This window comes from Octopus sinensis, linkage group LG3, assembly GCF_006345805.1.
Source record: "Octopus sinensis linkage group LG3, ASM634580v1, whole genome shotgun sequence".
NCBI lineage: Eukaryota > Metazoa > Mollusca > Cephalopoda > Octopoda > Octopodidae > Octopus > Octopus sinensis.
Window position 1 is genome coordinate 4,312,827 of NC_042999.1, and position 14,574 is coordinate 4,327,400.

At 38.3% G+C, this 14,574-nt stretch overlaps 1 protein-coding gene across 2 annotated transcripts in view; it reads left to right on the forward strand.

Annotated features, from left to right (window-relative positions):
• LOC115209156 (voltage-dependent calcium channel subunit alpha-2/delta-3-like) overlaps positions 1-14,574 on the forward strand; it is a 720,530-nt gene that overhangs the window by 526,793 nt on the left and 179,163 nt on the right. The window lies entirely within an intron of this gene.

Consider the following 14,574-nt stretch of genomic DNA (forward strand, 5'->3'; position numbering starts at 1 on the left):
AGTAATTGCCTATTAAATGACACTTGTGTTTAATTACACATAAAGATTCAATGAAGAATCATCAGAATTATTCTGCTCTAATTCTTTCTTAATGGTTCCTGACCATTTATTTGAAAGTTAAACTGTACTAGTTTCACCCCATCAAGAAAGTACACGTTGTAGTGTTTACAATAAGATTTGGCTTCTTATTCTAGCTGGTCAAGCAACTCTGTAAAGATACTCTCTTTCACTCATTTCATAAGGAGAGCTACATTGGAGATATTAATGTCATAAATGAGTCAAGATGGTCATGGCTAGATATTGGGGCAAATGGGCAAATTAAATAAATAGTTAAATGCATCAAGTTTGAAACAAAATCAAATGTGACAACCCAAAGCTATTTCCAATACAGACAATAAAAACATTGAAAAGTACTCCAAAGCAAGAAACATCAAAAAGAAAGAAAAAGGAAACTGAAACATATAAGGTATAGGCGTGGCTTTGTGGTAAGAAGCTTGCTTCCCAACCCCATGGCTCTGGGTTCAAGCCCACTGCATGGCACCTTAAGTAAATGTCTTCAGTAATAGCCTCAGGCTGAGCAGAGCCTTGTGAGTGGATTTGCTAGAAGGAAACTGAAAAAAACCCATCGTGTGCGTGAGAGAGTGTGTCTGTGTTTGTGCGTCTTTGTGTCTGTGTTTGTCCTCCCTCATCACCTATCAACCCGTGTTGGTGTGTTTATATCCCCCATGATGATAAAAAATAAGTACCAGATTTAAAAAAGAAAACATTTGCACTGAGGTTGATTCATTTGACTAAAAATGTTTTGAGTCTGCTGTGCCCCAGTCTAGAGACTGTAACAAGAAAAAGAAAAACAGATAGAGCGGGGAAAATGAAGGAGAGAGAGAGAGAGAGAGAGTCAGACAAACAGTGAAAGGAAGATAAAAATGCACGCTTTTGCTATGGTACATCTTCATCTAAAAATGTGACATTTATTACAAAAGAGCTCCATAAAAATTTCAAAGAAACTAAATTACTTAGCACTGTGGCAATGTATACATGTAAAGCCAAACAAAAGCTGAAAAACAGTGAATACATAATATAGAGCTGTTATACATGCACACACACACACACACACACACACACACACGAACATATACTCTTTTACTTGTTTCAGTCATTTGACTGCGGCCATGCTGGAGCACCGCCTTTAGTCGAGCAAATCGACCCCGGGACTTATTCTTTGTAAGCCCAGTACTTATTCTATTGGTCTCTCTTTGCCGAACTGCTAAGTAACGGGGACGTAAACACACCAGCATCGGTTGTCAAGCATTGCTAGGGGGACAAACACAGACACACAAACATATACACACACACTTATATATATATATATACGACAGGCTTCTTTCAGTTTCCATCTACCAAATCCACTCACAAGACATTGGTCGGCCCAAGGCTATAGCAGAAGACACTTGCCCAAGATGCCATGCAGTGGGACTGAACCCGGAACCATGTGGTTGGTAAGCAAGCTGCTTACCACACAGCCACTCCTGCGCCTATATATCTATATAAACTTTATATATCTATATAAACTTTAATCTGGGTCATATCCAGATACGTTTCTCTATATCAGATCATCAGACTTCATGAATCTGTCTTACAAAAGGCAGAAATGTGAACGCAAGTTTACGTAACAACCATCAAGGGTCAGTACAAAAGAAATAGGATGAGACAAAACAAATGCCAAATACTGTTGACACAGAATTTTGTTTCTGAAAGCTGTAATAACCTCCGAAATGCTTGACTGAACAAAAATAAATTTAAGAAAGTTATATAACACCTTCAAATTTATGTCCATTAATATTGTTGTTATTTTTCACATTTTTTCTAAAACTACCAGCTTTATCGCTTTTTTCCAAAGAATTCCTTCCTTACACATCACTTCTCCTAATGATTCTTGCTTCCTTGCTTCTCCTCTTTCTTCATCCAATTCTAAAACATTCTGTTTTCTTCTACTCTCCAGTCTTCCCCAGAATTAGGCCTCCTTTCTTTTCATCTATGTTGCCATTCCAAATTTCTAACAAATTTTCTCTCCCTCTCTCGCTCAAAGATTTAAATTTCCTGCATCCTTTCTCTTCTCATTTTCTCCCAAATTTCAGTATCTTTCCTCCCTTCATGATTACAATTTTCAAATAGATTGTTAACTTTTGAAATATTTTACCTCCTCTAACTATCTATCTATCTATCTATCTATCTATCTATCTATCTATGTCTGGGTTACAGCTCTTTAACTAGCTATCTATCTAGCCATCTATCTCACTGCTCTCCTATCAATCTATTTATCTCTATTTCTGGTTTTCTTTTCTTAAAGGCTCTCAAATCTTTCTTTTCATTTGTTGTATAATTTTCAAAGGAAAGAAAAAATAGTGTAAAAGACATTTTTTCACTTAGATGATGGGAAATTACTATTCTGAATACTATTATATTTTTTCCATATTAATTTACCAAAGTATGTTCTCTAATATAACATCATAATATAAAGTACTTTTAGATGTTTCTATTATCTTTTTAAAATATCAATACACTATTCTCAAAAGTCTTAAAAGAATTTTTCAATAAAAAAAATCATGTTCTTTTGACACCATTTTCCTGTAACCTATAGAAAAACACTGAAGATTTCTCCATTTACTGCTTCAAAGAACAAAAAGGTTTATAGAAATAATGAGACTTCAACAGTTCCTCCCAACATTATGTTGATGAGTACGTAGTGTTGGTACTAGTCAGTATATGTTGGATATATGGATATGTGTGTATGTGTATGTATGTATGTATATATATATATATACACACATATATATACACATATATATATGCAGGCTTGAGTATATGTTAATGTATGTGTGTATGCATATATGCATGCTTGTATATATATATATATATATATACATTTATATATGTATGTGTGTATATGCATGTGGATAACCAGACACACACACATATATGTGTGTGTATATGTAGATATATATACATATATGTGGAAGACTGACATTAAATGATGATGAGGTGGATGATGATGATATATACATACATGTATATCATCATAATTTTGTTCATGTATATATATACATATATATATATATATATATATATACATACTTGAACAAAATTATTATGGTGCCTCTATGTGTCCTGTACAGTTAGCATTAAATGCAATATTCTTTATTTGAAAGGTTCAATAATAGCTTTTGGAGATGTAGAGAGCTATGTTCCAAAATGGTAATAACATTTCTCTTTTTCCATTTTTTCTGGTGGGGAAATATATGTATCAACAACTATATACATGAACATGTGCACACATATACACAACTTATATATGTATATCATCATTTCCATCAACAACCTCATCATCATCACCATCACCACCACCATTTAACATCCGTGTTCAATGCTGCCATGGGTTGGATGGTTTTACAGGATTGGATGCATCCAAGCACTGCATTGTACTCTAGTGTCTGCTTTTGCATAGGTTTTATACCTCTATACCCTTCCTAACACCAACTATTTTACAGCGTGTACTGGGTAATTTTTTGTGCCACTGACACTAATGAAGACTACAACCACCCCAAGGTGTTAAGTAGCTTTATGTTAGGCGTTGGGGTGGGGTTAAAGTATGAGAGAGAGGGTCAGAGCAGAACAGGTTTCTTGCTGTAGAGGAGATATATAATTACTCACATTTTAGAAAAGAGAGTGGGAGTAACTAGGATGGAAGTGGAAATAGATAAAAAATAGTGGTGATGAGGTATCTGGGTGGACCCTCAAGTAGGAGCAGGGACAGAGACAGTTCGAGTGTGTGAGGGTTGAAATTTGCCAGAGTACATGGGAGAGGGAGAGGTGGGGAAACAGACAAAGCATACTCCGTGTTCCTAAGAACAGGTGTGGCTGTGTTGTAAGAAGCTTGTTTCTCAACCACATGGTTCCAGGTTCAGTCCCACTGTATGGCATCTTGGGTAAGTGTCTTCTACTACAGCCTCAGGACAACCTGAGACTTGTGAGTGACTTTGGTTGATGGAAACTGAAAGAAGACTCTTGTGTGTATGTGTGTGTGCACATGTGTGTGTATGAATGCATGTGTGTGTGTGCATGCACGTGTGTGTGTGCATGCACGTGTGTGTGTGCATGCATGTGTGTGTGTGTCCATGCACGTGTGTGTGCACATACATGCTTGTGTGTCTTTGTGTCTGTGGTTTTACCCTGTCATAACCCGTGTTGGTGTGTTTACATCCCCATAACTTAGTAGTTTGGCAAATGAGAACATTAGAATAAGTAACAGGATTCAAAAACAAAGCACCGGAGTTGATTCATTCGACTAAAAGTTCATCAAGGTGATGCTCCAGCATTGCCACAGTCTAATGATTGTACCAAGTAAAAGATAAAAGAAAGAGATAAATTATGAGATTCTATAACATGAGACTTATTTTCCATTAACCTCCATGTTAATGAGAAATGTCCATAAGAACTATTTTCTATGATCATTCAGTAAGGTGGGTTGAACCAAATTATTTCTTCTCTGATTTATGAAATTTTGTAACGTATTTTCCTTTTTATACAATTTTTATGCCAAACTCATGTCTTTATAATGTATCATTATAATAGGTACTGGTATATGTGTGTGTGTGTGCGGGTTTGGGTGTGAGTGTATGTATATGTATATCTATCTGTCTATCTCTTTGTCTATGCACATGTATGTACATATATATGTATGTATATATATGTGTGTATGTGTGTATATATATATATATATTTCTATATACATCACAACTGTCCAATGAATGGGAACATGGAACTCTGAGTATCTATCTATCTATCTATATATCTATCTTATATATAATAATATAAACGGGAAGCTTTATGAAATAAACAAAAGACGAAGGCAGGTGAAAACAACAAACGAACAATTGTATTAGTATGGCGCTCAGAAATATAAATAAAACAAGTCTTTTACGTTTCGAGCCTACGCTCTTCAACAGAAGATACACAGAGAGAGAAAAACACAGAAAGAAGGAGAGAAAAAAATGCGTGCAGTAGCTAACGATAATCAACATGGCGATCTGATTTCGGCCAGAGGTCAAAGATCAAACATGAGACGCGAGAGCGAAATAAGGGGAGATAATGGGTTGAAAAAAGGTTGAGGGACCAGCTAAAAGTGCGTGGGAGGGGTCTGGATGTGTGTATGTATAGGGTTGGTGTATGTATTAGTATGTATAAGGGTGTGTGTGTGTGTGTGTGTGTGTATGAGAGAGTATTAGTGCGTAAGATTGGTCTGGACGTGCGTATGTATGGGGTTGGTGTATGTATTAGTATGTATTAGTATGTATTAGTACGTATTGGTATGTATAGGTGTGTGTGTGTGTGTGTGAGAGAGTAAAGTGCGTATGCGGGGTCTGGACGTGTGTATGTATAGGGTGGTGTAAGTATTAGTATGTACTAGTATGTATTAGTACGTATTAGTATGTATTAGTGGTGTGTGTATTAGTATGGCACATCATATGTGATGTGATGTGTAAAGTCATGTGGTGTAGTGAGGAGAAGAGGGGGAGGGGGAGAAGAGGGGAGAAGAGAGAGGGGGAGAGAAGGGGGGGAGGAGAAGAGGGGGGAAGAGGGGGGAGAGAAGGGGGAGGAGTAGAGGGGGGGAGGAGAGGGGGAGAGGAAGAGGATGGGGAGAAGGAAGGGGTGAGGGGAATGAAGGAGGAAAGAGGGAGAGTGGGAGAGAGAAGGGGAGGAGGGAGGGAGGAGAGAGAGGGAAGGGGAAGAGGAGGGAGAAAGAAAGAGGGAAAGAAGGGAAGGGGAGTAGGGGTGAAAGGATGAAGGATGCTGAAACAGTAGGGGTCGGGGGGAGAAAGGATAGGTGAGGAGGGGCGAGAGGGGGGTTAGATGAGGGGGGGGGAGAGTTGAGACCAAATGGCGTATAAGAGCGAAGAGAGAAGATTAATTCCTGTTCACGGCGCAAATGGGAATCCGGATGCCTCTGTGTAAGGACAAACCGAACACAGATAGGTGTTGCAAGGAGTGACCGGTGGAGAGGGAAATGGCGTGAGGACCGGTGTGTCGTTCGCAAGTGGATGTCACGAAGGTGTTCCGCGAACCGGTCAGCCAAGCGGCGTTCCGTTTGTCCGATGTACAAGGAATTGCAGAGAGAGCAAGAGATGCAATAGATAATATTGCTGAGGTGCAGGTGAAGGAGGGATGATGGGATAGGGTCGATGGTTGGGTGCTAGTGAGGCGGGGGGGTGGGGAGGAGAGGTAAGGGCAAGTGCGGCAACGGGGCGGGAGCAGGGGAACGAGCCGGGTTGGGAGGTTAGGGTCGGGAAGGAGCTATGGACCAAAAGGTCTCGAAGGTTGTGGGCTCGTTTGAAAGAGGGGAGGGGTCGGTTAGGGAAAGGTGTGAAGGGACGGGTCGGTGGAGATGACGGAAAGCTCGAAGAATGGTGCGTTGGAGACGTAGGGTCGTGGGGTGGTAAGTGAGGGGAAAAGGGAGGCGGGAGACTACAGGGCGGGTTCGGGGAGAGAGAGCAGATACACGGTCCACGGACCGTGCTCTGGCAAGGGCGGTGGGATAGTGGTGAGAGGGGTATCCACGTAGGGTGAAGTGGTGAGCCATACGTTGAGACTGAGTCTCAAAGTCATGGTCGTCACTACAGAGCCTACGTAGACGGAGGAATGGGAATAGGGGATGGAAGCTTGGTGTGTTTCTGGGTGGGAGGAAGAGAAGTTGAGGTATGAGTGTGAGTCGTGGTTTGTAGTGAATGAGTGGTGGTAAGAGTGGAGTGAAGAATGCTAACCGAAAATATCAGAGTAAGCACATAAATGTGAAACATTGTGGAAAAAAGAGTACTCAAATACCAGAGGTAGAGTAATATGCTTTATTTAAAAGCAGCAGAAATATAACAAAAGTTGTTACTCAGAGCTTCACATTCCCATTCATCGGACAGACACACACACACACACATATATATATACATAAATAGCATTTAACGCCACCTAAACATGTGTGTTCACCAACTATGCTACTGTTTTAACCCCAGGAGGACATCTCCTCCAGCTGGTTGTGCAATGCACTCCCGCTTGCATATATAGAAAAATAAGTGACATACTGTCAATGAGCTTGCAATGAGCTAGTTTGCTCTTATATATATATATACACACACAAGGGGGACCCAAAAGTAACCAGAAACGTTCTCTGTGGGACAAGCCAATTGTAGTTCAGGCTTCTGTCGCTAGAAGCCACTTGATGCAGCCCTCAGGCATCAGACTGCCAACAGATGTTGTTGAAAGGAGTCGTACTGCTACGTGGTGCATCTTTGCTTTGCAGTGCTTCTCCCATGTTCAGCAATTTTTGAGATGGCTGAAACGAAGGAATGCCATGCTTCCATGAAATTCTGTTTTCTGCTGGGGAAAGCAGCACCCAAGACAGTTGACATGCTTCAAACAGCTTACAAGGATGCTGCCATGAGCAAAACACAAGTTTACAAGTGGTTTTCCTGCTTTAGCAATGGTCACTCATCACTTGAAGACCAACCTTGTTCAGGGCAACTGTCAACCTCCCAAACAAAAGAAAATGTCATAAAAATTTCTTTAAACTAATCTTGGAGGACCATCGCCAAACAATTAATGAACTTGTTGATATGACTGGTGTGTCCTGGAGTTCCTTCCAACAAATTTTGAGTGAGGAAGTGTAAATGAAAATAGTTGCAGAAAAATTTGTACTTCACTTGCTCACGGAAGATCAAAAGCAGTCATGACTGAATGTGTGTTATGAACTGAAAGAACAGTTGGAAGTTGATCAGAACTTCTTTTTGAAGGTCATCACTGATGGTGAAAGCTGGTATCACAGCTATGACGCAGAAACAAAGCAGCAATCGAGTCAGTGGAAGCACTCAATGTCACCACGCCCCCAAAACTGTGTCAAGTGAAGTCCAATGTCAAGTCAATGCTGATTTGTTTCATCGATGTGTTAGGAACTGTCTACACAGTATTTGTTCCTCCTGGTCAAACTGTTAACCAGACATGACATTTTACTTGACAGTTCTGAAGCATTTGCAAGACATGGTGAGAGGAAAATGCCCTGACCAGTGGTAAAGTGAAGAGTGGTGGTTTCATTACAACAATGCTCCTTCACACACCATCTTGAGTGTAAAACAGTTTTTGACCAAAAATGGCATGACCCTGTTTACCCACCCTCCCTATTCACCTGATCTTGCTCCCTACAACTTATTTTTGTTCCCTCAAAGGAAAATATTTTGCAGATGTAGAAGAGGTGAAGAAGAAAAAACGGCAGACACGTTAAAAGGCATCACTTTGCAAGAGGTCCAGGGCTGCTTGGAACAGTGGAAAATGAGTTTGGACCAATGCACTGCTTCAAATGGAGAATACTTTGAAAGCAATAAAACATGTAAAACTAAGTGAATAAAATAATATAGCAAAATTCTGGTTTCCTTTGGCTACCTCCTCATATATATATATGTGTGTATATATATATATATATAAGTCGTTGAATGAATTATCCTAGTATGGATAATTCGGTTAACCGATACCCTGGTTAAATCGTCGTTCAACTCCATTCTTTCATTTATTTATATATATATATATATATGTATATATTATATATATATATATATATATATATATATATATATATTATATATATATATTTGTATATAATATATATATATATATATATATATAATATTTATATAAAATATATGTGTGTGTGTATACATATGTGTTTATATATATATAAATATATATATGTATGTATATATATGTATATATCTGTATGTATACTGTGTGTGGGTAGATAGATAGATAAATAGAGAGATATATAGACAAGAGATAGATAGAGAGATTGTGTATAAGATGCTTGTTTATGTTTGTATTTATATGTATGTGATGATGTTTCTTTGATCGTTTGTGTCTACATGTGTGAACATGTGTGTGTGTACACAGTGAATCCAGGGTTCGGTCATTGAAAGTATCACAATGGAAACACTTACTAAACCATTGAATAATAAATGAACATTTTTAGGAACATTTTCATTGCATTTAATGTTTATTTCGTAGATCCATTTAGCTTTACAGTGTATTGAATATTCAGATATAAACTTCAAGGAGATGATGGCTGCTGATGTTGCTAATGATAAACAAGTATATCTTGCTAAGATGTCTTCAGTGACTTTTCCATTTCACATGCTATGTGACAGTGCTCCTGTATGGCCACAGTCCAGTGATCCATCATCATCATCATTTAGCATCCTTTTTCCATGCTGGCATGGGTTGGACAATTTGACAAGAGCTGACCAGCTGGAGAGCCAACCAGGTTCCAATTGTCTGCCTTAGTATGGTTTCTACAGCTGGATGCCTTTCTGAATACCAACCATTTTACAGAGTGTATTGGGTGCTTTTTACATGGCACCGACACTTTTTATGTGGCAACAGCATCAGTGCTTTGAACAAATTGGTAAAATAATTTTGTCATTATTGATCTGGTATTTAGGAACATAAATTAACATGGAATTTATGATAGAGGGTTTTAAATTAGATCATGTTTATTGTCTCCTAGGGCAAAGAGGCAGACACGGGCAGATTGGTATCAAAAGGGTTAAATGGATAAAGTTTGCTTAATGGTGTGAGCTGGGTGCTTTTCATGTGGCACAGAGACAGATGCTCTTTACATGGCCCAGCATCGGTACTTTTTATGTGGCACCGGCAGCATAGGTGCTTTTTATATGGCACTAGCAATTGTTTCAAATTTTGATACAAAGACAGCAGTGAAATCAGTTGATTCCATGGGCCTCAGTATTTGACTGGTGCTTTATTTTATCAACCTCCGAAAGGACAACAGGCAAAGTCAACCTTAGTGGGATTTGAACTTAGCACGTGAACAGCTAAAAGAAATGCTGCTAAGTCAATTGCCTGACACACTAACAGTTCCAGTATTGAACAATAAAAGACAATTATTTAAGTTGCAATCTTTCTTCACTTTCTAGCATCTTTCTCTATCAATTCAGCAAGAACATCTTTCTAGTTTCTTAGCTGATACATCTAATAAATTTCCACTACTACAACATAAATTGCTAAAAATTCAGCAACTATTTTTCTGACAGTTTTGATCTTGTTGTTGTCATTGTTTTCTAGACTGCCCCCCTCCTCACTCCCCAATCCTAAAAATTTGATATTAGTAACATAATTTCCCAGTCATACTCATTTCTTCTATATTGTTGGCAAAGTTCAGCGAAAATATTGATTTTTGTAAAATGGCTTGCCGAAGACATCGCATAACTGTACTGAATTAGTGAAGGAGTCAGTACGTAAATTAATAGCAAATTCTATTTAATGTGAATATAATTTATGATCTCTGATTTCTAATTGACAATGCTTTGTTGTGTTTATTTATTCATTTATTTATTATTGCTGCAACATTTCCACCCTTACCATTTAAGAGTTCCAGGAATCAGTTTGATTAACACTGTCTTTAAACAATAATATTAACTATTTTTTGGTCTGTTTGTTTTTTTTTTCAATTGTTCTAATTATTTGAATCATGAAAATATTTTTTTTATTTTTAATGTAATTGTTTTTTTTTGTCATCTACTTCATTTTCCCTTTATTACTTCCTACTAAAGTGAAGGCTATCACCAACAATGGTGATGGATCTCATCAGTTCCAGATAACGATAAAAATGTTGATGATTTAAGGTTTAGAGGTTAAGGTGTTGAAGTGTTGTTCAAGACATTTTGGTTTCAATCTTGTCACTTAGGCATCATCATCATCATTGCTGTCATCATCACCATCATCATCATTATCATCATCAACATTGTTGTTATCATCATCATCAGCATCATCATCATAATCATCATCGTCATCATCATCATTGTTGTCATCACCATTGTAGTCATCCATTTACATCAGTTCTCCATGCTGGCACTGGTAGGATAATTCAACAGGATTCATAGAGTCAAAAGACTGTTTTATTCCAATGTCACATTTGTGGCCTGGTTTCTACAGGTAAATGCCCTTCCTAACACCAATTACTTTATGGAATGAATTGGATACATTTTTTTTTTTTTATGTAACACCAGTGCTATAGAGGTTGCCCTGCCATCTGCAAAACTAATGAGACCTCTCACACCCTGTGTTGTTGCTGTTTGGAATGATTATCAATCAATGAGTGTACAAGGTACTTTTTCTGGCACCAGAACTGTTGCTCTTACTTTAAAACTTGCAAAGCAAAAGAGAACTTTATTGGTGGTAGGAACAGATTTATTGAAGATAATAATGGAGAGCATAACAAGGGGAAAGCATTATGCACCCCCTGAAAACATAACTGTAAAACAAAATTAGTAAACCTCTCAGTTTACAAAAGTATATTAAAGCGAGCAGCTCCAACAATTTAAAAGATACCTGAATATTATTTTAACTATCCTTATATATAAATGAGGGTGGGTATGCATTTGTGTGTGCATGTGTATATATGCTTGTCACCAAGGTTGACTTTGTCTTTCATCTATTTGAGATTGATAAAATAAGTAGCAGTTGAGCACTGGGGTTAATGTAATCGACTTACCCTGCTCCTCTTAAATTGCTGGTCTTGTGCCAAAATTTTGAAATCATTATTTTTGTTGTTGCTGTTTCTGTTATTTCATGACTTATCTCTGTATTCTAAATCAATGATAACAGCGGTTAAAAGCTAAAAAGAGAACAACAAAATCTATTTCCTATTGAGGGTCATGTGTTGCCAGATTAACTCACTATCGATTCTTTTCCTTGAATCAAAACAGAAATTTTTAGTTTCTGAAATAATACAGCAGTAAACATGGGTTAAAGTTATTTTCCAAAGTTTTGTATTTGGTGCTGAGATATTCTTTAAACCAAATATATCACAATTATAACTTGATTCTTTTTCCTGAAGCAATAAGTCTGCTTAGTTGTGGATCTCAGCTGGTACTGCTGAGAATTTCAACTGTTTTTTTGTTATCTTCAGTTTTTATTTTATTTTTTTAAACCAGCATATATTGTACATATGTTGATTTCAACAGCTTTGAAAATATCCTGAAGTGTTTTCTTGAGAACTAATTGAAATCATTCTAACGCTAGCAAGTCCAATCTTTAGAAAATAAACCATGACAATAACTGATACTTCCATATTAAAATAGGCTGGAACCAATGTGGCTACTTAAAATCTATCTTTTACTTGTTTCAGTGTTCACTAAAGATTAATTGAAATCTGCCATTTGTCTTGTTATTATTGGAGAAGATTATTTTGTCACAAGCATCATCGGTGACAACAGTAGCCGCAACAAATTTAGCATCTCTATTAACTTCAGCACCATGTCAACCTTCTCATTATAACCATAGTTATCTTTTATTTACACTTGATATTTATACTGTTCATCAACATTTGTTTGCTTTGTTCTTCGAGGAGGTGGGATGAGGAAGTGTTTTTCATATTAATCTTCATTTATTTTCCTTTTACTCATTTAACGTGGCTGATGCCAGTGCCACCTTGACTGGCTCCTGTGCTAGTGGCATGTAAAAGCACCATCCAAATGTGGTCAATGCCAGCCTCCCCTGGCCCCTGTGCCGGTGGCATGGAAAAAGCACCTACTACACACTCGGAGTGGTTGGAGTTAGGAAGGGCATCCAGCTGTAGAAATACTGCCAGATTAGACTGCGGCCTGGTGCAGCCTCCTGGCTTCGCAGACCCCAGTCAAACTGTTCAACCCATGCCAGCATGGAAAACGGACGTTAAGCAGTGATGATGATGAGGATTTACAAACAAGTATGTTATGACCTGCAAATGGTGAATCTTAGAAGAGCTGTAAAACCAAGTGTTGTTTATCAAACCAAATGAGGCTTTGGCCAACTTTACCCAAACACCATGATGCTTGGAGATGTTTGGAAATATTTGCAATTTATCTTAGATATCCAACCCAGACCAGTTCCTGTACAAGACCTGTTCAATAGTATGTGCCAACAGTTTCTAGACTGATTCCGTTTCTGGAAGCAGCTAAGATGCATTAACATCCCTCCTTCAGAACTGGCTGCATACCACTACCTTTGACACTGCCACAACACCAGTGTTAAACTGACAAACATAGCCCATGCAGTTGGCCTCTTTAGGACTGCAATGCTCCAACAACCCTGTATCCTCAATTTCTAATGACAATACCTGCACTTTCTAGCAACTACTTATCTCTACCACAGCACACCACCAACTCATCTCCTCCACCTCCTTTCTCCTTCCCCCCACAGCTACCAACCTTTTCATTTGTATACCTATTTTTTTATTACCCACAAGGGGCTAAACACAGAGGGAACAAACAAGGACAGACATAGGTATTAAGTCGATTACATCGACCCCAGTTCGTAACTGGTACTTATTTAATCGACCCCGAAAGGATGAAAGGCAAAGTCGAGCTCGGCGGAATTTGAACTCACAACGTAATGCAGACAAAATACCGTTAAGCATTTCGCCCGGTGTGCTATCGTTTCTGCCAGCTCGCCGCCTTTGTATACCATAAAACGTCATCTCCTACTTCTACCCCAAGATTCATAAGGTTAACATCCCTAGTTATTCCATTGATCCTGCTACTTACAGACAGGATCACAAGCTACATGACCTTCAGTCCCTTGCCACACCCAACTCAGATTGTCTAATCTTCCTACTACCATTGAAATATCAGTGCCTTCACTCAGAACATTACCATTTTGCACAGTTTCTGGTACATTCTTCAAGTTGCTGGTCAGTTCACTTGCACCTCCAAAAGTGTAATCCATAGCATTAAATGGTCTCCGTATGTAGGTAAAACTAACTGATGGCTAACTGACTAATTCAGGCAGCATCTACTGGATACATGATGTAGTAGCTGTAGATGTTGAAAAAACGTTTGCACTTCAATTCAGTTTCCTTAGGCATTCCTATCATCACCTTTCCATTTTTGGTCTTCTCTAGCACCATGGCCCTCCAGCCTCTAATTTCCTCAGAACAAAGATTGATCTTTTGGTTCATTCTTAACTCCTTCCATTCTTCCTAACTTTCTTCTGTTCATTCACTCACGCAAGCTTGTCTCTCTACCACCCACCCATTCATTTGTTTCTTCCTTCCCCACTTCTACTCATGATGCACCATTTTGTATCATTAATAAAATTGTTGGCATTTTTAATGACACAGGTATGCTAGTGTGTGTGTGTGTGTGTGTGTGTGTGTGTGTGTGTGTGTGTGTGTGTGTGGTGTGTGTGTGAGTGTGTGTGTGTCTTTCTGTCAGTGTTTGTTCCCCACCACTGCTTGAAAACTGGTGTTGATGTGTTTTCATCCCTGTGACTTAGCAGTTCAGCAAAAAAGACCAACACAATAAATACCAGGCTTAAAAATAAATAAGTCATATTTTCAATTCATTCAGTTAAAATAAATTCTTCAAGACAGCTCTCCAACATGGCCACAGTCTAATGAATAAAACATGTAAAATATAAAAGATATTGAAGAGCAGAAATTATTTTCCAGCATGGAAAGCTAATAGATTCCGATAATGGCTGTGAGATATT